This window comes from Rhinoraja longicauda, chromosome 9 (genome assembly GCF_053455715.1).
Source record: "Rhinoraja longicauda isolate Sanriku21f chromosome 9, sRhiLon1.1, whole genome shotgun sequence".
NCBI lineage: Eukaryota > Metazoa > Chordata > Chondrichthyes > Rajiformes > Arhynchobatidae > Rhinoraja > Rhinoraja longicauda.
The window spans coordinates 52,583,030-52,609,825 of NC_135961.1; the positions used below are offsets into that span (position 1 = coordinate 52,583,030).

At 44.7% G+C, this 26,796-nt stretch overlaps 1 long non-coding RNA gene across 1 annotated transcript in view; it reads right to left on the reverse strand.

Annotated features, from left to right (window-relative positions):
• Nucleotides 1-2,303: 2,303 nt before the first annotated feature.
• LOC144596738 (uncharacterized) overlaps nucleotides 2,304-26,796 on the reverse strand; it is a 66,475-nt gene continuing 41,982 nt past the window's right edge. The window contains exons 2-3 of the long non-coding RNA XR_013547650.1: nucleotides 9,914-9,992; nucleotides 2,304-2,440 (exon numbers count right to left, since the gene is read on the reverse strand). This is a non-coding gene — a long non-coding RNA (uncharacterized LOC144596738). The remainder of the gene's footprint in view (nucleotides 2,441-9,913; nucleotides 9,993-26,796) is intronic.

Here is a 26,796-nt window from a genome sequence, read left to right on the forward strand (position 1 = left end):
TCCCTGTGCTGTACTGTTCTATGTTCTATGTAATGGGCCTGTCCCTGTGCTGTACTGTTCTATGTTCTATGTACGTCTCCTCTCCCTTGCCCTAAACCTATGCTCTCAAGATTTGAGGGAGGATCTGATAGAGGAGTGCAATATCATTGGACTCTTTGCTGCCAGATTCTTTGCCCAGTGACATGGTGAGAACAGAACCATGCTCCCAGGGAAGGAAAGTGATTCATTCATGCGGCAAGCACACCCCCCACAAAGACAAAAACAATCAATTCTTGCCTTCCTTGAGCTCATTGATTTTCCCTTGCCTTTCACTCCCACATGCCAGCCTTAATTGACAATGCGGATGTGGCCACAGGAGGTGCCTTTAAGTAGCTTAGATAATTGTCCTGCTTCTCGGTAATGGCTCAGACTTACAGCTGCATCTGGCATTCATCGATGAGCTTCCAGCCACCTCTGTTGGAAATCGAGCCTAACCCAGCAATGGGGATCAGTCAATTTGACATCATACAATGACCAAACACTCCAGTCCAGACTCCAACCCACACTCTCAGCAAGGTGACAGCATAAAGTTCCAAATCTGACTGGCAAATCCAACTTCTAATCTTTTTAATAAGTTCACAAGTGACAGGAACAGAATTAGGCTATTTGGCCCATCAAGTCTACTCCACCATTCAGTTATGGCTGATCTATCTTTCCCTCTCAACCCCATTCTCCTGCCTTCTCCCCATAAACCCTGACACCCGCATTAATCAAGAATCTATCCATCTCTGCCTTAAAAATATCCATTGACTTGGCCTCCGCAGCCTACTGTGGCAAAGAATTCCACAGATTCACCAGCCTCTGGCTAAAGAAATTCCTCCTCATCTCCTTCCTAAAGGAACCTTTTATTCTGAGGTTATGACCTCTGGTCCTAGACTCTCCCACTAGTGGAAACATGCTCTCCACATCCACTCTCTCCAAGCCTTTCACTATTCGGTAATTTTTAATGAGGTCCCCCCTCATCCTTCTAAACTCCAGCGTGCAGAGGCCCAGCTCTACCAAACGCTCATCATATGCTAGCCCACTCATTCCTGGGAACATTCTTGGAAACCTCCTCTGGACCCTTTTTCCCACCCGTTGTAGTTTGGCTGTGTTAATATTAAATGCACACAGACCACATGTGTAGGACATGTCAAAAGCAGGGCTGATGACAGAATATCAAAGCAGCCACTTTATGGAAAGCTGACTGAGGGCAAACAATCAGCCGGTGGGCAGAACAAGAGATTCAAAGACTCTCTTACAACATCCCTGCAGAATTTCAACAGCGACACGCATTAGTGAGAACAACAAGCCTGTACAAAACAGCACTCACTCATATGTGGAAGCTAGAATGGAGGGAGGAAAGGGGAAAAGAGAATCTAGAAAATCAAGAACAACTGAGACTACATCATGACCTCTGCGTTTGTGTGGACTGAACGTTTGGACTCTAATCAGCTCAATCAGCTGATTGGTCTAATGAGCCAACTCTGTATACATGGCAACACTCAAGACGAGATGTCAAAGTTTTACTCGAGAACGATGAACAACAGCAACAACCAAAAGTTTTTGACCAGATGAGGTAATAACATTGCAGGCGTTTATCAAATTATGAGAGGCACAGATAGGATAGATAGTCGCAGCCTTTCTAGTCTCAATGGAGGGCATTAATTTAAGGTGAGAGGGGAAAGATTGAAAGGGGATCCAAGGGGCAGGTTTTACACACAGAAAGGGCTGGGCATATGGAATGAGCTGCCAGAGGAGGTGTGGCAGCAGGCACTAGTACATCATCTCGACTGGTATGTGGATAACAAACGTTCAGAGGGATATGGGCCAAACACAGAGAAATGGGATTGGTTTAGATAAGCATCTTGGCCAGCATTCATGAGTTGGGACAAGGGACCATTTTCCATGTTGTATAACTCTATGAATCTACGAGCCCAGTGAGGGAGGATAATGGATAATATAGAATCGCATTCAACACGCTATATGTCCATTTAAGGGGAAGATGGTTAGAAACATGAGGAGGCATGCAGTGTTGGAGTGAGATGAGACAAAGCAGAAGCTCCTGTGGAGTGAATGGGGCTTGTATGAGAAACTAGAACTAGGGGGTCGCTTTTTAAAAATGTGTCACAAAGGCAAATGGCAAAGTTAAGCTGAAATGGTCATGGGACTTTGGATCTCTCTTCCCCAACGATTAGATTAGATTAGATATTCGGTAATTTTCAATGAGGTCCCCCCAAACTGATTTGTACCAGCATCTGCAGTTATTTTATTATACTACTTGTTGCACCACTGCGATTTCTCCTCAAGGTATGTCCACTTTGAAGAAGTTCTCCTCCTCTCTTCGACGAGAGTTTAGCAACATGCCCTCTCGTTGCTCCCCCTCTGCGATTTCTCCTGCCCTCCTGCTCTACGACCACATCTTGAAGAAGAAAAAAAAGGGTCTGAGGAAGGGTCTCGACCCGAAACGTCACCCATTCCTTCTCTCCCGAGATGCTGCCCGACCTGCTGAGTTACTCCAGCACTTTGTGAATAAATACCTTCGATTTGTACCAGCATCTGCAGTTATTTTCTTATAGATTAGATTAGATTAGTTTGCTGTTATATATAAGTGCAAAAAAAATTTTTTGGGTCACAAAAAATTCACAGACTAAATATTATACATACAATAATGATAAATGCCATAACAAATATAATGAGAGATACAAAACAAGAGAATGGTGCAAGATTGTAGTGCAAGATCCGAGTGGTGCAAAAGATCATTAGAGCATAATGATCGAATAACTGAAAGAGGTAGAATTAAGAGTATATGGCAGCACTTCTGCAAATGAGGTGTGAAAGAGATCATTAGTTCAGGAATCTGATAGCAATGGAGAAGAGGCTGTTCTTATGTCTGGGTGTCTGACCTTTCAAGCTTCGGTCTCTTCTCCCAGAAAGGTAGATGAGAGAAAAGGGAAAGGGCACGGTGGCAGGCAACCTTAATGATACTTCCAGCCAACCTGACGTAATGCATTGTGAAGTATGGAAGGAAGTGACAACCCTGTGATGGTCTGGGCTACATTCACCGCTCCCAGCAGGTTCAGACAGTCAAGAGCCAAGTAGCTGCCACACCAGGCGAAGACGTATCCTATTAAAATACTTTCCATCCTGCAATTGTAGGTGTCCAAGGGAACCCTCTTGGACATGCCAAATCTTCTTGGATGCCAATATCTTGGAATTATATATGCTGATGTGCTTTCTTGATTACTGTATCAATATGATGTAATCAGGTTAGGTTGATGGTGATATGGATGCTTATGAACCTGAACCTGAACTAACATGTCTGCAGCAGTTCCGATGATGAGGCTGGGGTTGAGTTCACCTCCTCTCATTCTTAGGTCAACAGCAAAGTTTTTCATCTTGCTGATCAATTCTAAGGTCAGGAGGTCCAGAAGCCAGTTGCAGATGGAAGCCCAAGGGCAAGATCCAGAAGTTTAGGGATGAGCATATTCAGTATGATGGTGTTGAAGATTGGGTTGTAATCAATGAATAGCATCCTGACATAAGTATTCTTATTATCGAGGTGATCCAGAGCTGGATGTTTTACAAGGAGAATGGCGTCCTCCGCATAGCTATTTTTCCTGAATGCATATTGCCAATATTGTCCAGAAGATTGCCACAGACGAGGACCATTACCAATCTTTCAAAGTACTTCATTATCATCGAAGAGAAATGGAAGCAAAATATTTTAAAGGCGGAGGTGAATGGATGCCTGGTAGGCAAAGCGGCTGTGAGGTTACTGGTGATTGGCAGGAGGTTAATATCAGATCAGGCAAGATCTACTTGAAAAGTGGAGCAGGATCCAATGGTTGAGTGGCATAATCCTGCTTCTAATCTGGATGTGAAAAAGCAAAGAGTAGTCGGGTCCATTGCTGGGCTGTGATGTGAGTTTCATGGGAACATCGATAGTTTTAATACTTTTCTTTTGAGATTTGGGCATTGCTGGCAAGATTTTATTTTAGAGATACAGCGCAGAAACAGGCCCTTCGGCCCACCGGGTCCACGCCGCCCAGCGATCCCCGCACACTAACACTATCCTACACCCACTAGGGACAATTTTTACATTTGCCCAGCCAATTAACCTACATACCTGTACATCTTTGGAGTGTGGGAGGAAACCGAAGATCTCGGAGAAAACCCACGCAGGTCACGGGGAGAACGTACAAACTCCGTACAGACGGCGCCCGTAGTCAGGATCGAACCTGAGTCTCCGGCGCTGCATTCGCTGTAAGGCAGCAACTCTACCGCTGCACCACCGTGCCGCCCAGGGCCAGGCCAGCATTTATTGCCCATCCCTAATAGCTCTTGAGAAGGTAGGGACAAACTGCTGTGGTTCCTCCAGGGAAGGCACTGCCAGTGCTGATGGGGAGTGGATACCAGGATTCAGACCCAGCTGTGATTAGAAGCAGGAGGAGGCCATTGGGCCCCTTGACCTTCCTCCATCGTTCCTCCTGACTTCCTTTACCCATCTTCCCATCCAAGCTTTGAATCATTGATCTCAGTCCCCAAAAATCTTTCATCCTCAGGTCATTGGCTTTTCACTAGAACATGAAAGCTAGAACTCAACAACTTTCCAGCTCAGGTTCAATCCTGACCTCGGGAGCTTTGTAGAGTTTGCATGCTCTTTCTCCTGGATGTTCCCAGGACGTTCCTGTTTCCTCCCAGATCGCACGTAAGTGCACTTTGCCGGTATTATTGGCTGCTGCAAATTGTCCCGAGTTGCTGGGTATTAGGAAAATCGGGATGGCTTTATACATTTGTGAGAGAGCAGTTGCGGAATACAGGGAAATAAAGGGGTGGGAATGGGACATTTGGGGTTGCTCTGCCGGGAGCTAGCATAGTCTCGCTCAGCTGAATGGCCTTCCTCTGTGTCATAAGTAGGTAAGTATTCCACAGATTGGAAGTAGAGGAATCTGTCCCAATCCCAGTTCTGAAGCTTTCAGTCAGGTGCTTGGGATAAAGAGATGTTTGTTTGGGCCTGTGATCGGCACTGAAGTCCTGAAGGAGTAAGTGTCCTGAAGATCTTCCACCCCATTTGTGAAATGCATGCTTGAAGGAGCATTGGAAGTGGTGTCAAGGGAGCTGGATAATTATTTGCAGTGCTTAAATTGTGAAAAGAGCAGAGGAAAGAATATGGGGACAGAACAAATTGGAGAGACTTCACAAAGTGCATACATCAGCAGGATGGGCCAAGCGGCCTCCTCAGTTGTGTTCTGTATTCTTCTCTGGCTTCATTAATATTGCACAGCTGGCTAGCTCCAGGCCAAGCCTGAATATTAAAAGAAGCTTCATTCCTTGCAACGTTGTCACCATGGAAACAGCTTCAGCAGACGTGTTGTGTTGTGTGACTTTCATCGAATCTGTTATTCCCATCCGTGCTGTTCCCCTCACATGTGTTTAAAAGCCAGTCCCGCAAGTTCTTTACAGGCGATCTTGTATTGGACTAAAGTCCACGCCCACTGTGGGATTGTAAATGTTAAAGGAGCAAGAGAATGTATGGAATTAACTGATAATGCATCCAAACGAATGTCTGTATTGTTGAGAGGTCAAGGGCCAGGTATATCAACACCATTCCTCTCTCTGCAGGGGTACTGCCAGCACAGCTTACCTCAGGAGAAGTGCCAACGGCTGAAACGCTGGGGCTCGCAGTGTGTGGGCCCAGCTCAGGGTAACTTGTTTGGTATTATTGCATGTCGCTTGTGTAGTTAGTATTAATATTTTTACAGTAGTGAGCAGTTTAGGGATGGAAACTATTCATTATTCGATATTTTCATATGAAATAGTAGGAAGCTGTTTCAGCCTATTGAGTCCATGCCGACTCACAGAGTGAATCCATTTACTACCTCCCTTCCCTGTAACCTACGTGAGGCTCTGTCTTAGGAAGGAGCCATTATCATCAAGAATCCCCACCAACTGGGCCATGCCCTCTGCTCATTGCTACCATTAGTTAAGAGTTACAGAAGCCCGAATTCACACACCACTGGGTTCAAGAATAGCTATTTTCTTGCAACTGTCCGGTTCTTGAACCGACCTGCGCAACCCTAAACCTACCTCAGCAAAGGAACACAACAAAACATCCCTTGCACTCATTTTTTTCCGCCCAACTTGGGTTAGGCACAGTCTTTTTTTTGTTCTTTTAGTTTCTTAAAGAATGACTGAATCATTTATGTAAAGGTTATGTATAATTGATGTTTTTCTGTGTTATCTACTGTAGATGCTTGTGGATGCCGCTGGAAGCAAAATTTTGATTGCTCCTGTATCTCACCGCACTTGCTCTTCGGCTCATATGACAATAATCTCAACTTGACAATCTATCCTCCCTATTCCCATCAACCCTAAATTTCACCCCATGTTTCTCATCGACGCATATGAGGAAATTCACACTGGCCAATTAACCCACTGACCCGCACACCTTTGCGATGTGGAAAGAAGCTGTTTGGTGTACGTTGGAATGTCCATGAAGATGGTAATAGAGTGGTAAAGAAGGCATACCGGATGATAGCCTTCATCAGACATGGCACAGAATACAAAGTAAGAGAAGTTATGGTACATCTTTAGAAAATACCGGTATGGACATTCACAAAGATTGTGGAAGGAACTGACAGGTGGTAGAAAAAGAGGTGGTTGATAAGACAGGTACAGGACAATGAGCAATGGAGGGAAAATACTGAGCTGATAAAGAAAGAGAAAGAAGCAAGTTTGAGGACTGAGTCGTTCATTCCTGCTCCTAATTTGTGTGTACATAATTCTCCAGGGTTGGTGTTTCAGGAGAGGTTGGATAACTGGGCTTGGAGCAGAGGGGCTGAGAAATGACCAGATGGATATATACAAATTCATGGGGGGGGTATAGATAAAATGAATGAGAGTAATCTTTGTCTTGTAGCTTTGGAGGTGCCTAATGCCCAAGAGCATAGGTTTAAGATAAGAGGTTTAGAGGGGATTCGAGGAAGATTTTTTTTCCTAAGAGGGTTATTGTAATCGAGAACCCACTGTCTGGGTCGATGGGGTGGATTTGGTCTTGAGAGACAGAGACCCTCACAATATTTATGAACCATCTGGGCAAGCACGTAAATCATCGAGGCTTGGGCTACTGACTAAGTGCTGGTAAATGGGATTATGTGTAGAAGAATGCTACATGGCAGTCACAGACATGGTGGCCTGAAGGGCTCGATAATTCACTGAGAATGAAATGTAATAAATAAATAAACATCAATGTTCACTGCGCAAGAACAAGTCAGGTCCTTGTTTCTCTGGGTTGGTGGATAATAATCATTTCAGAACCTGCTGTTATGTGGCAGACTTACTTCCCACGGTGAATGTAATGGGTAATTAATGCACAAATGCAGCAAAGTTAAAAATAATGGGAAGTTCTGACGAATGGCTGCAACACCGTTTTCCGGCGAAGTTCATTCAGTCCATTAAAATACCAGTGGAACATCCCAGGTTTCTCCCATCGGGACGCGCTGAGAGCCGTCTTGGGGAGTGGATTTATGGATGGAGAGTTGGCTTTGCCTGCACACACCACTTCCCCACCTCCTAGAGAGCGGAACTACTGGTTGACTCTAAACCCAGGGGGTGATATCTACTGGGATGACTCATATCCAGGGACATCTCTACAACCCTCGTTGTCATGCCTTTGAAGTTTTGGCTGCATTTTCTCTGGGAGAAAGTCAAATAAAACTTTTATTCCATCCTTCCATCCTTCATCGCACAGACTTGAGCAATCCCGCAGAACGTGATGGAATAATTCCTTTGATCGGTACCCCATCCATTACTCTACATGTTCATCCTCTCTGCCAATGGCGCACACTGGCTGCAGTGTGCACCATCCACAAAATACACTGCAGTTAATCGGGGTGGCTACTCCGACAGCACGTCTCCAAACCTGCCACCTCTGCCACCAAGAAGGTCGAGGAGGAGGGGCACAGTGGAACCCTGCAGGTTCCCTTCCAAACCCTGCACCATCCTGTCTTGGAAATATATTGCCATTCCTTTTATTTTCTAAATCCTAGAATTCCTCCCCCAACTGCACTATGTGCGTTCTCCTCACCAGGAGGCACCACTTCAAGAAAGCGGATCACCCCCAATCTCTTCAGGATAAATTAGGGAGTGGCAATGAATGATGGCCTTTCCAGCAACAGCTGTACCCCAGCAACAAATAAAAATACTGCACAAGTCCTGCGTCAAGAAGCCGAGGTCATCGTTTGGACCTTGGTCTGGTGAGGAATGGTTGTGCAGCGTGGAGAGTCATCTTCCCAAGGTAAATCCAGGATCCTGCCTGGTTTAGAGGTCTTTATTGATGGGGTGAGATTGGAAAGGTATGGCTTCTTTTCCCTGGAATGAAGGAGGCGCAATGAGAAGGTATCTAAAATGATAAGAGGCATAGATAGTGTAGCAGTGGGAATATCAAAAACAAGAGGCTATAGATTTAAGGAGAGTGTTTTAAAGGGGATTTAAACTTTTTTTTTTTTACACTGTGATTGATTGATGTCTGGAACTCACTGGCAGAGGGGGTGGTGGAATCAGATAGAATTACTATGTTTGAGGCATTTAGACAGATACCGAAATAGGCAAGACATAGGAGGATAATGTGGGAAATTGGATGAGTGCAGGTGGGCAAAAAATTCAGCACTGAAATGGAGGGCCAAAGGGTCCATTTCTGTTGTGTACAACGACATGGCTCTCCGAACAATCTTGAGATAACAAAGCCAGTTGCAGTGCACAAATGTCAGGAAACTACAGTAACAGTGGAATATTCTGGGAGATGTTAGCAAGGAATGTGTCAGGTCAATGACTCTTCCTTAAAACAGGGTATTGGCATTGGTTTATCATTGTCATATACAGTACAGTGAGAACTTTGTTTTCATGCTGTCGGTGCAGACCATACCAGACATGAAGACATCAGTAGTGCAAAAGAGAAAAAAAAACAGGATGCAGCATTTAGTGTTACAGTTCCAGAGGGATTGATATTTATACCTAGGAAATTGATGTTTTCAGTTATTTCCACTTCAGCACATTGATATAGACTGGGCCATGTGCACGAATCCCCTTTCTGAAGTGGATGCCCAGCTCTTTCATTTTGATAACATTGAGAGATTGCTGTCTTGACACCATGTTACCTAGCTTCTATCACGTTCCTGTACTCCATCTCATCATTGTATGAGATGCGGCCCACCACAGTGGTGTCATCTGCACATTTGTAAACTTAGAGCAGGTATTTGCCTGCACCGTTGTGAGTGTACAGGGAGTATAGTAAGGGGCTGAGAACACAGTCTTGTGGGGGGCATTGGTGTTGAGAATGATCGTGGAGAATTTCTTGTCATTTATCATTACTGATTTCAGTCTATTGAACAGGAAATCAAGAATCCAGTTGCAGAGAGAGGTGCTGGAGTAATAAACCAGAGCTTCCCATGGGCTTTAATTTTATTTTTTATAAAGAATTACACAGCTTGGAAGCAGACTCTTCAGTCCAAAGAGTCCGTGCCGACCATCAAAGAGCCATTTTGAAATAATCCCATTCTATTTTCCCACATTCCCATCAACTCCCCCCCTCCCCCCCCCCCCCCCCCCCCCCCCCCCCCAGATTCTACCATTAACATTGACATTTGGGCAATTTACAGTGGTGAAGTTATGTACCAACCAGCATGTTTTTGGGATGTGGGAGGAAACCATATTACCCAGAGGAATCCAACATGGTTACAATAGGAACATGAAAATATCGCACAGACAGCACCAAAGGTTGGGATTGAACACAGATCACTGGAACTACTTACGTCTCTGCTAACTCTGCTAACCACCCCACACCCTAGCGCCTCTGCCCCTTGACCTTGCATGACATCCACGTAAAGAAACTCACCAAATAGCACCACATCCGGCCCAGTAGCAGCATTCTTTTAAAATCTGGATGTTCAGAATCTCAGCAGGTTAAGCAGCATCTGTGAAGGCAAACGGATGCTCATCATTTCACGACTGAGACCCATCAATCATATCGCCACTCTTTCTCACTTCTTTACACTGACTATCTCTCCTCTGCGCTCTCGACCCGGAACATCGACCGTCCCCCTGCACCATGGATGCTGCATGACCTGCATTTATTTATTATTTTGTATTATTCTTGTTTATTATTTTTGCTCCAGTTTCCAGTATATCCAGTCTCTTGTGTTAAAATCTCAGTTGCATTGAAACTTTTTGATTGAATTCATTGGTAGCCTGAGATAAGATTCACAGGCCAGCAAAAACCTTGCTGGGAAGTATTTTGTAGCTTTCTGTGCTCAACAATCAGCAGGCACTGCAGGTATTCCCAGTAGTTAGTTATGGTTTTGTTGCTAGATTTATACCTCCCCTGTTTCTGCCTGTCTCATTGCACTCCCCTTTTGCCTTGTGCCCACATCCCTCTTATTCTTTTTTTCTGCCTTCCATTCATCCTTTCCTCCTCTCCGCACTTTCTGTGCCTCCATAATTCCCCAAGAAATGCTTCACCTTTCCGAGTCCAGATCAAAGATCATCGATTTGAAACTCCCTTTCTGCCTCCAGAAGCCTCGGGCCTTGTGAGTACCTCTAGAATTTTTGGTTTGTTCAAAAGGAGTAAGGTATTTTGGATGCCTGAAGAAGGGTCCCACGAAAAACATCACCTATCCATGCTCTCCAGAGAAGCTGCCTGACCAACAGAGTCACTCCAGCATTTTGTGTCTTTCTTGGGTGGCACAGAGGCACAACGGTAGAGTTGCTGTCTTACAGTGCCAGAGTCCCGGGTTTGATTTTGACTACATGTGCTGTCTGTATGCTACATGTTCTCCCTGAGACCACATGGATGTGTTCTGGGTGTTCCAGTTTCCTGCAAAATTCCAAAGTCACACGGGTTTGTTAGTTAATTGACTTCAGTGGTGTCTTGGATCATACTAGTGTATGGGTGATCGCTATCATATCATATCATATCATATCATATATATACAGCCGGAAACAGGCCTTTTCGGCCCACCAAGTCCGCGCCGCCCAGCGATCCCCATACATTAACACTATCCTACACCCACTAGGGACAATTTTTACATTTACCCAGCCAATTAACCTACATACCTGTACGTCTTTGGAGTGTGGGAGGAAACCGAAGATCTCGGAGAAAACCCACGCAGGTCACGGGGAGAACGTACAAACTCCTTACAGTGCAGCACCCGTAGTCAGGATCGAACCTGAGTCTCCGGCGCTGCATTCGCTGTAAAGCAGCAACTCTACCGCTGCGCTACCGTGCCGCTAGTCGACATGGACTAGCCAAAGGGCCTGTTTCCACCTTGTATCGCTAAACTAAAATAAACTAAGACATGCTGAGTTACCCCAGCACTCTGTGCGTATCTTTCCCAATCTACCTTTTTGAGACCCTTGCATTTAAAAAAAATCTACACTTTCTCTGAACTGTAGCACTATATTCTGCACTCCGTTTATTTCCATTTTTGCAATATCTGTTGTACTCATGTATGGTATGATTTGCCTGGGTAGCAAGCAAATCAAATTTTTCGCTCTATCTCTCATTGCATGTGGCAATAATAAATCACTATCAATACCAATATCAATTTATACAGAACTCTGAAGAAAATTATTCAAGTGCTCCCAAGTTGCTCTGACTCATCTCCAGAGATGACATTGTGCAGCAAGAAAAAAATATTATGTAATGATTTGCTGCTTATGTCATTGCAATGAACAAGGAAATAGTCCTGGCGGTATGAAGAACATTTAAAGATTGATTGTGGGAGGATTAGGTGTTGTGAGATCCTGGGGATGTTGCAGGATGGCCATAAAAATGGTGATATGCAGTGACCTCTTCTTGCAGTTATTGAGCTGTAGAGAGACACAGCACAGAATAGATTCAGCCCACTGAGTCCACAACGACCATCAACAATCCGGTAACATTAATCCCATTTTATTCTCCCCAAATTAACTACTTCTAGATTCTACCCCTCACTTACATACTAGAGGTCGTTTACACTGGCCACTTAACCCACCAGCCTACACATCTTTGGGAAATGGGAGGAAACTGGAGCATCCATTGGAAACCCACAGTCACAGAGAGAACGTGGGTCTCTGATGCTGTGAGACATCGGCTCTACTAGCTTCATCCTGTGCTGCAAAGGTGAACCGCTAGAACTCCTGTCCCAGGCAGATGGTTGTGGAGGCTGGATCATTGGAGCTATTAAAGGAGGAGGTATATATATATTTTTCAAGTTTAGGGAATAGAAAGATATGGGGATCTGGCACAGAATAGGTGTGGGGCAGATCAGCCATGATCACACTGAATGGCGGGGCAGGCTTGAGGGGTCAACTGGCCTATTCCTGCTTCTATTTTCTTGCGTTCTGATGTTCAAGGTTTCATGGTTCTGGAAGGAAGAAGACAAAGGAGGGAACTCGGAGATAGATCCTCCGATTTCCCAAGACATCCCTAAACTGCTTAATCTGACGGAATCTCATTAGTCTCAACTCAGATTACATCAGTAATCTGACAATCCCAAAAACTGAGGACAGTCAGCAAGACTTTGTGCAGGGAAATCCTGCCTCATTACTTTGAGATAACCTAGAAGATTAATGAAGGTAGGGCAGCAGACTATATTAATGTTAGTAAAGCATTTGACAAAGTCCTGCATGGTGGGCTAGTCCAGAATATTAAAGAACATGGAATCCAAGGCAAGCTAATTAATTGGATTTGAAATTGGGCTGGTATTCCGAAGCAGAGGGTAATGGTGGAATGATACTTTTCTGTTTGCAAGTCTTTGATCAGTGATCGGTGCTGGGACCTTTGTTGTTTGTGATCGATGTTAAATACTTGGTTGTGAATGTAGGAGGTGTGATTAATAAATTTATGGACAACATAAAAATTGGTCTGTTGTGGATAGTGAAGAAAATTGTCTAATGCTAGAGGTCAATTGAAAGTTGGGTGGAGAATTGTAGTGTGCAATTTAATAATTTTTAACCATGTTTAGCTAATACGTCTTGTGAAATAAAATAGGAGTAGGATGTATATAATAAACGGTAGAGCTCCAATGAATGTTAATGAACAGAGGGATCTTGGGGTTCAGAGTTTCCTGTGCGTGGTAACAGAGGTGAATAGGGTGGTGAAGGCAGAAGGTACACGTGGCTTCATAGAAAATAACATAATCTGAAGAAGGGTCTCGAAACATCTGACTCTGAATCTGAATGACCTATATTGTCATTCAAAATGAATTGAACGGAAATTATTTGCCAAGCAGCCACAACAGTACAGAGTAAAAGACGCAAGACACACAATTTTAACACAAACATCCATCACAGTGACTCCTCCAGACACCCACACACTGTGATGCAAGAAAATTTCGTCTCTCTTCCCCCATGCTTCTCCCACGGACAGATAGTTCGACTTCTGCCGAGGCGACCGAGGCTCCCGACTCACGCAAGGAGATGGAAGGTCCAGCGGCCGAGCTGCGCCGGTCGATGAAAAGTCCCGCGGCCGAGCCATGCCGGGCGATGGAAAGTCCCGCGGCCGAGCCGCGCCGGGCGATGGAAAGTCCCGCAGCCGAGCCCCGCCGGGCCACGGTCCTGCAAGCGGGTCGATCAAGCCCTCCGATGGGGTGGTCGAAGCCGCCACGGCTGGAGCCGGTCGCCAGCCAGGGACTTGCGAGCTCCCGATGTTGCAGTCCACAGGGCCCATGGCCGAGCCTCCGGAGGTAAAGCTGCAGCCTCCGAAAGTCGGCCAGCTCCGAGATGGTAAGTCCTGGCCCTGCGACTGGAGCCCTCAGGATCTATCCCAGCTGGAGGCCGCCCACTCCACAGTGTTAGGCCGCAGCGCCACGGAAAAGGGTCACATCTCCGTCGAGGAAGAGATGTTTTAAAAAAGAAAGGTTTCCCCCCCCCCCCCCTCCACCACCCCCCACATATACACAGCTAAAAATAGACTACTACACACATCTAACACTAACACATAGACAAAAAAAGAAAAAAGACAAACAGACTGCCGGCGAGCCGCAGCCATCTTGGACATCGCCTATTCCTTTCCTCCAGGGATACTGCCTGACCCGCTGAGTTACTCCAGTTTTTTGAGGCTATCTTTGGTGTAAACCAGCTCCGCAGTTCCTTCCTATTCACTCCTAGGCGTAGAATATACATTGAGCTTTATGTTGTAAATTTCTAAAAGACTGATTCGGCCACATTGTGTGTATTTCTGGTCCATATGAAGTTGTGATTGAGCTGGAAAGAGTACAGAGGAGATTTGCCAGGATCTGGCTAGGTTTGGAGAATGTTAGAGGGAGAGATTGGAACGGCCGGGCTAGATTTCCCTCGAGTGAAGGAGACTAAAGGGTGACCTGGTAGAGGTATATAAGATTATGAGAATGATAGACAGGGTAGATAGTTGGAGTCTGTTTGCTATGGTAGTGGTATCAAAGAGAAGAGGCATAGTTTTACGATGAGAAGAAGGAGATTTAAAGGATGGTTTCTGACCAAGATGCCTCTGTCCGCTAGTCCCATTTGCCTGCATTTAACTCTCAACCTTTTCCATCCATGTAACTGTCCAAAGGTCTTTTAAATGTTGTTATTGTATTTGCTTCAACTACATCCTCTGATAGTTTGGTGAAATGTGAGGAAAAACTGTGAGAAAAAGTGCCCTTTGAGTTCCTATTAAATGTTTCCCCTCTCACCTTGAGTACTGTGAGCAAATTTGGGCCCCATGTCTGAGGAAGGACGTGCTGGTTCTAGAGAGGGTCCACAGGAGGTTTATAAGAATGATTCCAGGAATGAGTGAGTCAGCATATGATGAGCGTTTGACAGCAGTGGCCCTCTACTCACTGGAGTTTATACGGTTGAGGGGTGACCTCATTGAAACTTACAGAATAATGAAAGTCACAGAGTGGATGTGGAAAGGATGTTTCCACTGGTGGGAGAGTCTAGGACCAGAGGTCATAGCCTCAGAATTAAATGCTGCTCTTTTAGAAAGGAGGTGAGGAGGAACTTCTTTAGTCAGAGGGAAGTTAATCTGTGGAACTCATTGCCACAGGGGGTTGTGGACGCCAAGTCAATGAATATTGTTAAGACAGAGATAGCCAAATTCTTGATTAGAACGGGTGTCAAGGGTTATGGGGAGAAGGCAGGAAAATGGGATTAGGAGGCACAGATCAGCCATGATTGAATGGTGGAGTAGACTCGATGGACCGAATGGCCTAATTATATTCCTATAATTTGTATTCATGTATGCTGGGAAAAATATTGCATGCATTTATCTTATCTATGCCCCTCATAATTTACACATTTCTATAAGATCACCACTCAGTCTCCTACGCTCCAAGGGATAAAATCCTAGCCTGCCCAACCGTTCCCAATGACTCAGCTCCTCAAGTCCTGTCGTGATTGTCAATCTTTTCTGCACTCATTCCAGCTTAATGGCACTTTTCCTATACAAAATGATACAAAGTGGAGAAACTCAAAGGGTCATGCAGCATCTATGGAGAACATGGTTAGGTGCTGTTTCACTCGTCACTTCGAAACTGTGTCCCCTGGCACAAACTCTTGGTCTTCTGGACCAAGTCAGTGATCCCTGACTACAAGTGCTGTCAATACAGAATTTGTACATTTTTCCTGTGACTGTGTAGGTTTTCTCTGGGTGCTCTGGTTTCTTCGCATGCTACAAAGACATACAGGTTTGTAGGTTTATTGGCTTTGGTAAGGTATATTTTAAAAATTGTCCCTTGGATGTGTAGGTTAGTGTAGGTCACTGGTCGGTGCGGACTCAGTGGGCCGAAGGGCCTGTTTCCGCACTGTATCCCTAAAGTCTAAAATCTAAGGTCTAAAAATCAATGTCCTCTGCCAGACCAATACACCAAACCAATAGCCCTAATCCCATTCAATTAACCTTGTTGGACAGGCCACGTTTCTTGTTCTTGGAGATGGCAGAGATTTGAGAGACATTGTGGGAGAAACACTTTGCATCACAACCTGCAGATCCAGACAATTGAAGAGCTCTCTGGCGATGTTGGAGTTAAGCAATCCTGCGTTTCTTAGACTGAATCCTGTGAACATCAAAACGTTGTTTCCCTGGTAACTCTCCACCGATTACCAGCATATGTGTAGAAAATGTTCTCGAGCCACTTATCTGCTCATTGCACTGAGCTTCTAATGACCTCAGTGCTTCTCTGAATGTACTCATTTGGCTTTCATCGGGGAGGGGGGAGGTGGAAAGAGGAGGAGAGACAAAGTAAACCGAGCTGCTCTGGTCAGCCATTCTGACCTGCTGGGTGTCAAGGTCAGAGGTACGCCCCCAGTGTCATCTCAGTAAGCCCGTACTCCTCTCTGCCCTGCCATTCAATCCAGGAATCTCGGTCCAGGCCATTTCTTGGGAGCGTTGGAGGATTGTCCATCCATCTAGCACTGCATGTCATTGTGCCATCCCTAGGCTACACGTGAATGCTGAACTTGCAAGTATATAGAATATTAGTTATCCCACTGCTTGCCTTCATCAATCAGGATATTGAGTACAGGAAGGGTCTGAAGAAGGGTCTCGACCCGAAACGTCACCCATTCCTTCTCTCCCGAGATGCTGCCTGACCTGCTGAGTTACTCCAGCATTTTGTGAATAAATTGATTTGTACCAGCATCTGCAGTTATTTTCTTATACTATTGAGTACAGGAGTTGGGACATCATGTTACAGATGTGTAAGACATTGTTGAGACCACATTTGGAGTACCATGTGCAGTTCTGGTCGACCTGCTAAAGGAAGGATATCATTAAACTGGAAAGGAAATAGACAAGATTGACAAGGATATTATTGAATCTGGAAAGTTTGTGTTGTAAGAAGAGAATAGATAGTTTGGGTCCTTTTTCTCTGAGACGGATGATGAAGGGTGACCGGATGATGAAGGGTGACCTTACAGAGGTTTATCAAATCATGGCGAGCATGGATAAGATGAATAGAAAATGTCTTTTTCCTAAGGAGGGGAGTCTAAAAACTAGCGAGCATAGGTTTAAGGTGAGAGGAGGAATCGTTAAAATGCACCTGAGGGCAGGTTTTTCACAAAGAATGAGCTGTCAGAGGAATGGTAGAGGCTGGTACAATTAGGACATTTAAAAGACACTTGGGGAGCCACGTAGATAGGAAAGGTTTGGAGGAATATTGGCAGGTGCAGGTGAGTGGGAATAGCTTGATTTACCAATTTGGTATAGACAAGTTTGGCGTAATTCCGATGTACGGCTCAATGACTATGTTCTGATTACTATTTTGTAGGAGGGATCTTATGATGCAAAGGAGATTCACCAGAGGAGAGACTGGCTTAGTTTTTCATGGAGTGAAGAGGCTGAGTGGGGAATCTGAGAGGTGTACAAAATTATGAGGGGCATGGGCAGGGTAGATAGTGAGAAACTTTTCTCATGGGAGAGGTGTTTAAAACCATGGGGGATACATTAAAGATGAGGGGAAAGACGTTTAGAAGGGATCTAAGGAAGAACTTTTTCACCTGTGGAAGGTTTAGATCTGGAACCCACTCCCCGAGGGGATGGAAGGGGCAGAGATTTTCATAACATTTTAAGTATCCAGATGAGGATTTGAATCGTCAAGGTATAAATGGTTGAGGACCAGATACTGGTAAATGGGATTAGTATAGATATGTGCTTGATAATTGGTATGGGCATGGTGGACCAAAGAGCCTGTTTCTGAGCCATATGACCCTTGGCGTCACATCGTGTAGGATTAGATTACGCAAGGCATTGGTACCTGGGGCCAGAACTGGGCAGTGGGAAGTGAAGAAGGAACTCAGAACTTTTCACTCCTTTCACCAACTCAGGTCATTCGCAACACTTTGCAGCATCTTTTGAAAAGATGCAATCAAACTGCAGTGCAACAACAAGCAGGCAAACCGCGGCAGTGAAACAAAAGCAAAATGTGCTGGAAATGCTGACTGGAATGTGGAAAAATGAGAGTGATCTTACAAAAACAAATTTGACAGAAATGGGGCAGAATTTCTCTTGTCAGAAGGTCTCAACATTTGGAATTCTCCCTTAGATCTGTGGAGGGAAGGACTCTGAATTTATTCCACAGAGAGATTAATAGTGGATTGAACTGCAGGGCAATCACAGAGGATGAGGAGAGAATGAGAGTGGCGGCCAAGATTAGATCTGCCGTGGTCATATTAAATAATGCATCAGGCTCAAGGAGCCGAGTGGTTGACTCCTGCTTTTGCTTCTTATGTTCTTGTAGATGAATGAGGGCAGTTAGATAACAGCCCTCGTTCAACTGTCTGAACCAGAGAAGAGTAGTTGCTGGGAAGCTGAAGATACTCAGCAGGTTAGGCAGCACCTGTGTAAAGAGCAAAACTTAATTAAGGTGGATGACCTAACAGATTCTGGCCAAATCCGACACAAAATGGAAGGCTGATTATGTGAAATTGTTGGATTTCAATGCAGCACAAACACAGGCACTTTGGCCCAATTGCTCCATACCAACTATGATCTCTCTCTCTGAGCTAGTCCCTGTTGCTTCTGTTTGGTCCCTATCCCTCTGCACCTTTTCAATTGTAATTGTACTCCACAGCTTCCTCTGTTTGTTTGTTCCATGAACTGCACCATCGAATGAGAAAGTTGCCCCTTTTAGCAGAGCAGAGCTCAACAATGGGTTCCTTTTAATGTGACACTGCATATTCTTCTGGGATTGGAACATAACTAGAATATTGAAAGCCACATATATTTTAAGTATTTATATGGAATCCCACACTGCTTACTTGTTATGACAAAGAAGGAGTCTAATCAGCTCATCGCACCAATGCTAAACCTAGTAGAGTAACCCTATCAGTCCTTTTCATATTTCCCAACAGCCAGAATCATGGAGTCACAGAAAGATACAGCATGGAAACAGGCCCTTCCTCTCACCAAGTCCATGCTGACTGTTAATCATCCACCCTGCAACTTATTTACACCCACAGACTCATTAACTCTACTTTGATTGTGTTGTCACATACATATGATTTATATGAAACCGTGATTTAGAGATATAGCACGGAAACAGGCCCTTCAGCCCACCAAGTCCACGCCGACCAGCGATCCCTGTTCACCCTCATAGGGACAATTTACTATCTTTACCGAAGCCAATTAACCTACAACCCTATACGTCTTTGGAGGAAACCGAAGCACCTGGAGAAAACCCACGACGTCATGGGAAGAACGCACAAACTCCATACCGACAGCACCCGTCGTCGGAATCGAACCCGGGTCTCTGGCGCTCGTGAGGCAGCAACTCTACCGCTACGCCACCGTGACGCCCCAAGCCACTGGCTGCCCCAAGTCACCCATTTAAAGCGGACAATTAAGCAACGAGCATCATGATTTCGGGAAGAAACCAGATCACCCACAGTCACAGGACAACTTGCAAACTCCACACAAACAGATCCCAAAGTCAAGATTGAACTTGGGCCGCTGGAACCGTGAGTCAGCAGCATTAACGCCTGCACCGCCATGCTGACCTATATTGTTGAGCTTGTTTTGGTGTGGGAAGAGCAGCGAGTGATCCATGTAGCAGCATTGTGGAGAGCACGCTCCCTGGTGGGCCTTGGAGTTACTGCAGGGAAATGAGCAACATTGCTGGCACTGCCCAGTTCTGAGCTAGTGCCGCACTGAGAGACAGTGTCACAGAGCCTGCCTTATTTGAGTTGTTAAACTCAGGGCACGATCTTGATGAGGTGCCACTTCTCCCCAGTGTGTGGCCAAGGAATTATTCCATGAGCCCATGTTAAAAAGAATCATTTTCTGGCCATGAATCAACATCTGATTGCCAGGCAAGTGACACGAGTTCAAATCCCATTGGTGTTGTCGCATATAAATCCCCAGCCACGCTTCTCTATGCTGCAGTGATGACTACACTTTTTAAAGATTGATTCTAAATCACTTTGTGTTGACCTAATGCTCTCAAGGGTGATAAATCAAAACAAATTGTTTCTGTTGTTTCCTCTGTAACTAGATGATAGGCTAATTTATCTTCCTTCATCTGGAAGAATGTTAATAAATCTCCGTGATGCCGAGGAATGAGTTCCAAGTCGCTCACATCGATCGCACGGCTCTTTCTAATTCTCAGTTTATTAAAACGTTCTCACTGCACAGAATGTCAGAACTGCTCCTGTTGGAAGAAGAACCTTTTCTCGAGACTGGTGCCTGGAGAGAGAACAGGGAAAAGACTTGGCGGATTTAATTTAGGTTACTTTAGTTTAGAATTTCAAGCGTGGAAACAGGCCACTCGGCCCATCGGGTCCGCGCCAACCAGCGGTCCCTGCACAAAAGTACTATCCTACACACTGGGGACAATTTACATTTTTGTTACCGTAGCCAATTAACCTACAAACCTGTACTTCTTTGCAGTGTTGGGGGAAACCTGGAGCACCCGGAGAAAAGCCACGCGTTCACGGGGAGAATGTACAAACTCCGTACAGATGAGGCAGCACGGTAGCGTAGCGGTAGAGCTACTGTCTTATAGCGCCAGAGACCCGGGTTCAATCCTGACTACCCGAGCTACCAGCTGCTGTCTGAATGGAGTTTGTACATTCTCCCTGTGACCTGCGTGGGTCTTTCTCCAAGATCTTTGGTTTCTCCCACACTCCAAAGACGTGCAGGTTTGTAGGTTAATTAGTTTGGTATAAATTGTAAATTGTCCCTCCTGTGTGTAAGATAGTGTTAGTGTGCGGGGATCACTGGACGGTAGTGGACTCGGTGGGCCGAAGGGCCTACTTCCGCAATCCCCTGACATTAGCACTATCCTACACACTATGGACAATTTACAATTTTAACCAAAGCCAAATGAACCAACAAACCTGCAGGTGTTTGGAGTGTGGGAGAAAACCAGAGCACCCGGGGAACCCCCACGCGGTCACGAGGAGAACGTACAAGCTCCCCACTGACAAGACCCGTAGTTAGGATCGAAACCGGGTATCTGTCGCAGTCTGGCAACAACTCTACTGCTGTACCACCGTGCCACCATTTAACCGTAAAAACAGAAAATGCTGGAAACAACCAGCAAGTCAGGCAGCATCTGTGGAAAGAGAAATAGTTAACGTTCCTATTGTAGGGTCTCAACCCAAAACATCGACATACATCTTTTGCCTCCTCAGATGCTGTATTCTTCCATCATTTTGTTTTTAGTTAAGAGTTCATGTCTCCTCTGAACAAGGTTGAGTTAAAACGAATGAAGGAAGTGGAAAACTCATAGCAGCCAATGTCCCATTATGTTGATTTTTCTACAAATAGCTTGAGAGGGTAGGTGGTCAGAGGGTGGTGTCTTGATGGATTGGGAGTTCTGGAGCTGAGGGGAAAGTGTAAGCAGTCTGGGATGATGAAACCTGGGCACAGAAGTGGAGGTGAGGCAAGAAGAGGTTGGAATTCATTGAGATGGAGATGGAGAAGGACATATCGTTTTGGGATCTAAGTGAGAAGCGAGATTCCGATGAATGGTCCTTAACTATTTTTTGATACCTTAACTATTTTTCTTTCCAGAGATGCTGCTTGACCTGTTGAGAGATTCCAGCATCTGCAGATTTGGGATTTTCATTCTGTTGCATTTTATGCATCAATTTACCTGAAGAACAAATGAAATAACAGCAAGAGTCAGACATCCAGACTAAAGACTCTGCCTCACCATTCATCAGTCAAGGCTGATCTTCTACCCTGCACCATTTTTCTGCACATCAGGCAGGAGATACAGAAAGTCCCACACCACCAGGTTCAGAAATAGCTATTTTCCTACCTGCATCCCACCTCAGCAACAGAACACTACGGACCACCTCTTGAACTGCCATAGACTTGTCTTTTATTTCTAATTATGATTTATTACAGAAAGCAACCTAAACAGATTCACAGAAGCATGGTATGGCAACTGCTCTGCCCAAGATCACAATAAATTGCGAAGGGTTGTGAACACAGCCCCATGCATCACACAAACCCAGCCTCCCGCTATACTCTCAATGGTTCAATGGGCCCTTTATTATCATGTGTCCCAAGATACAGTGAGATTTCTTTTTTGCAGACAGATCAGTAAGGACTCAGCATTGCCATGCATAAGTACAATACCCAGTTAAGCAACCGATGCATAGAAACAGCCCACTAAGTCGATATGCAAGGGTCGCCAGGTTTTGGTGGTATTTCACAGTTCCAACGGCAGCTGGCCATAAAAGCCTGTTGCAGCCGTCGTGTCCCACAAACCGTTGCCGTTCTTTTTCTATACCAGGGGTGGCCAAACTTGCTTAATGTAAGAGCCACATACGATAAAGTTCAGATGTTTGAGAGCCGCCAGACATGAACAAAATTTACACATACGTTTTTATTGTTACATACACATTTTGTTACAAAAATTTTATATAAATATTAAGAAATGCATGTATGCAACAATATTTATTCATGTATGCAGTTTTTTAAACTGTTAATTTGTATTAGTTTCAGTAATCACAAAGTACACATATATACCAAATGTTTTCAAAATCTTGACTGATGACTGTTTTAACTATATTGAGCGTATTTAATATGGTAATGAACTACGGGAACTTCTAAGAAAAATGTGCGAATTTGCATTTCAGTAACATAAAATTAGACTGCCAAAACTAAAACTAAAAAGGAAAACATTATATTTTTAATGATATTTATTTGTCTTAGTAAATATCAGGTCAAAACATGGAGGATAAATATGTTAAAAAAAGCAATCCAATAAAATTAGAGATATTTTAATCAGATACCATCTTACAAAATTACGGTCTTATCATAATATTTTTATGACAAATAGAATCTATACCATGCTGCCTTGGGAAAGCAGCCAACATACTTAAGGATCACTCACGTCCTGGTCATTCCCCCTTCTCTCCTCTCCTGTCAGGCAGTAGATACAAAAGCCTGAAAGTCAATACCACCAGGTTCAAGAACAGCTCCTTCCCCAGTGTTATCAGACTCATGATTGGACCTCTCGTAAACGAAGAATGTATTTCCAATCTCCCAATCTGCCTAGTTGCAGCCCTTACAGATATTTTATCTGCACTTTTCCAGTAGCTGTAACACTATATTCTGCTCTCTTTTGTCTTTCTCATTTGCATTACCTGTTGTACTCATGTTGTGGTATGATCTGCTTGGATTCAGTCAGAGAGTGGTGAAGGTGTGGAATTCTCTGCCTCAGAAGGCAGTGGAGGCCAGTTCGTTGGATGCTTTCAAGAGAGAGCTGGATAGAGCTCTTAAGGATAGCGGAGTGAAGGGGTATGGGGAGAAGGCAGGAACGGGGTACTGATTGAGAGTGATCAGCCATGATCGCATTGAATGGCGGTGCTGGCTCGAAGGGCTGAATGGCCTACTCCTGCACCTATTGTCCATTGTCCATTGTTTATTGTCTATTGATAGCATACAAAACAGGCTTTGCAATGTATCTTGGTATCTCTATAAATGTGACAAGAATAAACCAACACCAATATCCAACATCCGAAATCTCATGTTCATTGCGTCTCATTTTCTACTGCCCATTGGAACAGACAGCACTGAAGATCAGGATGGAATCCAGGTCACTGGGAGCTGTGAGAGTTATGGTATCAAAATCAGATGTCATCCATTTACTGTAAATCTGCTGTGCACACTTTCCATTGCCTTTATTAAACTTGTGAGGCTATTTTCGTTACTAACGTTTTAAGCTTTATGGAATAACTTGACTGGTAGCTCTCATGTTAGCTGGAGATGCAAAGCAAATGGAAGTTTGGTGAGATCTAGTCCATTGTTAGTATTAGAGGAAAACAAACGGAATTTCTGAATTCATGTAGAGTTTTGTAAAATTAATTTACCAAATTTTGACTGGTGCAAGGTAAATTGCCTCTCATTTTGTAGAGCATTACCCTCAATTTGAAATAAAGAACATGCAAACTTCCTGGCGAAGAGTATGTTTTCTATTTGTCCTGAAGAGGGGTTTGAAACTTTGCTGTGGCCAACATTCTTCGAGGTCCCCTAGGTGGCCACTAGATGTCATCATTAAGCAACAAAGTCTGATGGAGGCTCAATGGGTCAGGCAGCATCTGTGGGGGGAAAGGGACAGACGACATTTCTACTACCAAGAGGCACATGGCAAGACCATTACCCTACAAGTCTCCCCCAATTCACAAGTTCCGACATGGATATATGTAGTTGGTTCTTCATCATCGCTGGGTCTAAATTGTGAATCACCCTCCGAAATCAGCACTCTGGGAGCATCTTCACCAAAAGTACTGCAGCAATTCAAGAAAAAATGCTCACGCCACCTTCTCAAGACCTTGCAGTAAATGCTGACCTTGCCAGCAAAGCCTACATCCTTAATGTTAACATTTTCTGATCATTTTAGGGATTAAGAAACCAAGCTGGGGTTTTTTTTTTTTTAATTGCCTGGATATGTAATAACGGAGCTGTCACTAATTCCAGGATAACCACAGAATGAACAGAAGAAGGTTCAGAAAACAATTTGCACCTTACTTGAAGCCTTCGGATAAGCCCTTTGTATAGTCCAATCATTTCGCTATTGTAATTCAGCAGGTCATCTCCTGTCAGAACCGTCTCGTTTGGAGGAAAAAATGGGAGTGCACAAACGCCTCCGTTCTGCAGTGTAAAATGCTTCATTAATTGACAATTTCTCTGGTTGACAAAGAAAGTCTGCAGCAATGCACAGCTTAGAAACGGAAAGGTGAATTAATCACTCGCTAACCTCAGTGATAAACAGCTGCTTTTGTGCCAATCCATTTAAGGGCTACAATTTCAGCCGGGGCCATGTCGTGTCACTGATTCCATGGTTCTGGTTCTGGTTCTGGTTCTGGTTCTGGATGATTACTGCGCAAACCCCTCATAAGTCGGAGTGAGTAGAGTAGTGATTACATTTTGAAGTGGGCCTTTTTGACCAAGTTGAGGAGATCTAGTTACTGTCAACTTTGTGCGTTGTAATGTGATGGCACCTATGGGTGCGGAGGCCATTACTGGGATGGCAATGGGAGGCACCTTCTCAGAGCATAAAGAGAGATCATAGAAGAAATTGCAAAACCTCCCACAAACATCACCCGGCAAGCCCTGAAATGGAACCCCCAAGGGAAAAGGAAAAGAGGTCGCCCCAGGAACAGCTGGGGAAGAGGTATCCAGGCAGAAATGTCTGGGAGTGGGCTCAACTGGGGAGATCTCGAAAAAACCGCCAACAACCGAGTGAGATGGAGGACATTTGTCAATGGCCTATGCTCCCTAGAGGAGCCAAGGGTGTAAGAAGAAGAAAAAGAAAGAAGAATAGAAGAATGCAGCACAGAATCAGACTCTTCAGCACACCATGTATGTACTGAATGTAATGCCAAATGCCTATGACCTGCATGTGCTCCATATCCCTCCAATCCCTGCATATTTACAGTGTATATTAATGATTTGGACGAGGGAATTGAATGCAACATCTCTAAGTTTGCGGATGACACGAAGCTGGGTGGCAGTGTTAGCTGCGAGGAGGATGCTAGGAGGTTGCAGAGTGACTTGGATAGATTAGGCGAGTGGGCAAATGCATGGCAGATGCAATATAATGTGGATAAATGTGAGGTTATCGACTTTGGCGGCAAGAACAGGATAGCAAATTATTACCTGAATGGTGACCGGGGAGAAGGGGAGATGCAACGTGACCTGGGTGTCATGGTGCACCAGTCATTGAAAGCAAGCATGCAGGTGCAGCAGGCAGTGAAGAAAGCGAATGGTATGTTGGCATTCATAGCAAGAGGATTTGAGTTTAGGACCAGGGAGGTTCTGCTGCAGTTGTACAGGGCCTTGGTGAGACCGCACCTGGAGTATTGTGTGCAGTTTTGGTCTCGTAACCTGAGGAAAGACGTTCTTGCCTTAGAGGGAGTACAGAGAAGGTTCACCAGATTGATCCCTTTGATGGTGGGACTTTCATATGAGGAAATACTGGATAGACTGGGCTTGTACTCGCTGGAATTTAGAAGACTGAGGGGGGATCTTATAGAAACATATAAAATTCTTAAGGGGTTGGAGAGGCTAGATGCGGGAAGATTGTTCCCGATGTTGGGGGAGTCCAGAACCAGGGGTCACAGCTTAAGGATAAGGGGGAAGTCTTTTAGGACCGAGATGAGAAAACATTTCTTCACACAGAGAGTGGTGAGTCTGTGGAATTCTCTGCCACAGAAGGTAGTTGAGGCCAGTTCATTGGCTATATTTAAGAGGGAGTTAGATGTGGCCCTTTTTGCTAAAGGGATCAGGGGGTATGGAGAGAAGGCAGGTACAGGCTACTGAGCTGGATGATCAGCCATGATCATATTGAATGGCGGTGCAGGCTCGAAGGGCCGAATGGCCTACTCCTGCACCTGTTTTCTATGTTTCTATATCCATGTGCTGTCTGAAAGCCACTTAAATGCTATGATTGTATCAGATTCATCACCACTCCTGGCGACTGTGATCCAGGAACCCACTACTCTCTGTGCAAAATACTTGCCCTACCAACTCCTTTAAACTCCCCCCCACCCCCCCTCGCCTTAAAGCTATGCCCTCTAGTCTTTGACATTTCCACTCTTGGAAAAGAGTCCTTCTGACTGTCTACCCTATCTATGCCTCTCATAATTTTGAAAACTTCTAATCAGGTCACCACACAACCTTTGATGTTCCAGTGAAAACAACCCAAGTCTGTCCAACCTCTCCTTACAGCTAATACTCTCTAATCCAGGCAGTATCCTGATTAGATGAAATGGCAGGGTATTCTTGAGGGGCCCAATGGCCTGTTTCTATGTTCTCATTTG